Raw genomic sequence first — 4,083 nt, 5'->3', positions numbered from 1 at the left:
TTTAAAGGATACACTTTTATACACTTTTCCTTCCTTAAATTTGCATTTGAAAAAGCTAAAGGCACTGATTTTTCCAGCGTTCTAAACCTTCAGCTAATACAGATTTCTAGTCTACCCATGCACCTGGAAGAAATGCAGACTTTCTCTTATGGTTCAATATCCAAAATGGAAGATTTTTCAGAACTATTGTCAGGGCTATGTTGGGACTCTTCAAAACTACATTTTTTTGCAATGAATGGGACACAAATTTAGATTTTTAAAATTTTTTAAAATGATCTCCAATTATAGCTGCTGAGCTCAGTGAAAATGCCCTTAAACGTCATTTGTCTGTGTTTTGGTCATACACTGTGCTGAACAATGGCTCCTGAAGGCCCAAAGGTGACCTCAGGTGTTAATTTCCTGACTTTCTACTCTGTCCAGCTATTGCAGTCCTTCTGAGTGAAAGGTAAAGCACCCCAGAGGGTGTGCCAGGGGTTGTCATTTTGGTTCTGTATACTTACAAGTTCCCCTTGCAATCCATGTGGTCAATATATTCCTCAAAACCACATGTGCCCCATGTTGTCACACCAGCTTGCTGTTTGCCCCTATTGTTATACACCTGGACCCTGTAAGTGGCATAAAAAAGTTATAAATAAACCATAATTAGTAACTGCACTCCTGTATGATATCTGCTCTCCTACTGCAACCAGATAGTAAGGAAAAATTTCCAAAGAGCATCATCATATTTTTATCAGGTTCTGGAAGTAGAAACCGCACAGATGTTGCTGCCAACCTGCCTCCCATGCTCACAGAGAATACACCTAAGATCAAGGAAGCCATGGCTTCACAGGTTAAGGAGGTGAACTTCTCAAGAAAGGCTGGCAAAAAAAGCTCTGGCTTGAACACAGAATAACCCAAGAAGTCCTCATCAGGGCAACCCCCCAACATGTATCAACAAGTATAGTTGGCATATATATGAGACTATGAAGTATGCATAGAAGACTACTCAAAAAGCCAAGCACCACACAGAAGAAATTATTTCACTTCATTTTTATCACTTCTATAAGCAACTAGAAAATTTGTCCAAAAGTAATGGAAAAAAAAATTATCAGAAGGTCTGAAATGCTTCCATTAAAATACATTTAAATACAACATATTGGATACTCAAATTAATTTTCAAGGAAGGTTCTATTATCCATCAGGAAGCATTTAAATGAGCATGAGAGATGATTTCTTTAAAAGCAGAGCAAAGGAGGTGTTTCAAATTAAAAAATATACAAATCTTAAAAAAAAGTAGAATTGTGTCAAAACAGGAGAAGGGGAGGAGCATTAATTCAGATAGTTAAAAATAGAATTTTAATGTCATATGTCAGAAGTAACAGTCCAGAAGTAAGAAACTTGCCAGAGAGTCTATGAGACTAATAGATGACTGCGGTGTAAAAGGAACATAGGCCATTTTCACAGGTGAAAATTTATTCCCTTTCAATACCCAAGCAGCTTTTGACATGGTTCCTTATTGAAGATTCTTAGAAGTAACTACATTTTCATGGGATTGTATAGATTAAGAGTTAACTGAAAGACAGAAAACATAACAAAAATACTTGGTCAGAGGAAAAGGTTATCAGCACAGACCCATATACTTCCTGTGGTATGGCCTGTGCTGCATGACAGTAATAAATGTACAGGAAAAATGCATGGTTACAAAGTTCTCCTAAAGTCCCTCTTATAGCCACATCAGTTCTGAACTGGCAGACATCAAACAGCTGCGTCACGTCATGAATCAGAGTGCCATGGGCAATGTGCCCAGCGCTGCACTTGGTGCGTCCCATTGGCTTCTCTTCTGAGAACTCGAAGCCAATTTTTCAAAGTATATTGGCATATAATTTCCTGGCATAGGCAAACAAGAGTTATCTTTAAACTTGAACTTTCCATCTGACTAAATGAATCTGAAGAAGAACCTGTGCTTTCTAAAGTCTTTGTTGCTTATAATGAAAGATCAGATACAGCACCTTGCTTGATCAAATTTACATTAGTGGAGTTCCTCTTTTCAGGACTAGGAATTGTCTGTAACTTTACAGTTCCTAACACAGAAGGTTCTTCAAAATCTGGACGTGTACTTTGCATCCTGTGTCCAAACTTAAATGTGATGTAGCCCAGGTCTCAACCTGCGAGTTAATCAGCCAATATAAGCAACCGTGGAAGCAGTCACTGTTGGCTGGCATGCAGCCATTGCAAACAGTCAAAAAAATCATTTCTGAAATTTGCTCTCAGACACAAGCCAGTTTCTTCTTGCCAATACTTATTGGAATCAGATGCGACTTTAGCATGAAAAAAACATACTTTGCAGGTTAATTAAAAATAATTCCTGTGGATTAGAAAACAGTGTTTTAATTTCTTCCCATTGGATTTTCCTTACATACTGCTACTATAAAAGTACAATGCTTTCAGTCTTGAGCAAAACTGCCATTGAACATGTAGATTTTCTTAAAGGATTTCAGAAAAAGCAAGGAAAAGAAGTAAGTTCCTATCACTTAATCTCAAAATTTTACCCTAAGGTTAACTAACTGTCTTTCAACACTGACTTCCATCTTTTTCACTATGGACAGTTTATTTTCAGATGGAGTGAAGATGGTGAAACAAATGTATACAATAGAGTATTCTGAAGCTTTAGTGTGCCATTTTGTTACTTGAATTAAATAAACCTCTAATAAATTACTGTCAAGTTCAAAAAGAATTGCATTTATTCCTTTGTGACCTTTTGTCAAACTGTGTATAATTCTGCTTCCTGTACAAGAGCCACCTGCACAGATAAGCCTTTTTGCATGTCTATATTTATTTGGAACAAAATAATTCAAACTGGTTTTTGCAGCATAGTTCTAGCTTTTTTTTTTTTTTTTTTTTTTTTTTTTTTTTTTTTGGTGCATTTAATGCTAAATTTTAAAATTATTATCTAAAAAGATATTAGAATTTATAGACTTTGTTGTTGCTCTGAGTCATTAGTCATATTTTTAAAAGCAGGCATATTTATAAATTGGTTTACAGGTACAATTATTAAAAAAAAAAAAATTATGCTCCAAATAAAAAAGAAAAAAGGCAAACCAGGGAATGCAGATGGGCAAGAAAAAGATGAATGATCATATATCATGTTTACTATTATTACTGTGATGTTTGTAACCATCATCATAGTAGGAAGCACGGAAAAGTTTGCAGCAATGTCTATTGAGTGGGCTGACACAATTTTATCTGATGATCTGAGAGATCTACATGTTTTTTCATGACCCTCAGTATTAAGAGTGATTTAAACACTGAGGAGACAAATCCAATGATATTATCTATATGAACTGGACCTCCTCAAAAAACACTCAGGATACTGACCTGAAGAATCAAGTGCGTTTCGTTACATTTTTCCCTCTTTACTGCATCCAATTCCAGGGACAGCATAATAGTGTTGTAGTATGAATATTGTGTGAAGAGATATCAGATTCTAATAGGAAATTCAAATTTTACACTCTAATGCACTTCAGCATTAAAAAGTGTTATGATATCATACAGGCTCATAATTTAAAAGCAAGAATTCATCTAGGACTTTTTCATGAGAACCTGTAGGTTTTTTTCTTTTTTATTGACCTTTTTTAGATGCTTATGAGTAAGCATATTTTGGCCAGAAAAAGGAACTGCTGAAAGATTTTATAGATTAATCACTCAGAAAACTCTAAAAAAATAAGATTTGATGATATATAATTTTAACACAAATCTTTAAGGCTGTTTAAGGCAAGAGCTCTACATCACGGTATGTAGGAAATCAAGCAAGGAAGGGTAGAAAACATAATGGCTAAGCAAAACCTACTCCTCAAAGTGAGAAGAAGGAAATACACAGCCAGTGGAAGCAAGAGCATGTGGCCTGGAAGACTACACAGATACAGTTAGCTGTGATCAGGAAAGATGAAGCACAGAGGTAACGGGACATTGCAAGGCATGTGAACAATAACAAGCAGGTTGTTATTATCTATAAATGTTATTATCTAAAAATATTATTATCTATAAATATTATTATCTATAAATACACAGGTCAGAAAATAAAGTTGTGTACATCCTCCCCCATGC

This window comes from Hirundo rustica, chromosome Z (genome assembly GCF_015227805.2).
Source record: "Hirundo rustica isolate bHirRus1 chromosome Z, bHirRus1.pri.v3, whole genome shotgun sequence".
Lineage (NCBI taxonomy): Eukaryota > Metazoa > Chordata > Aves > Passeriformes > Hirundinidae > Hirundo > Hirundo rustica.
The sequence above is the reverse complement of the archived record's forward strand: the minus strand, read 5'-3'. Positions refer to the sequence as shown.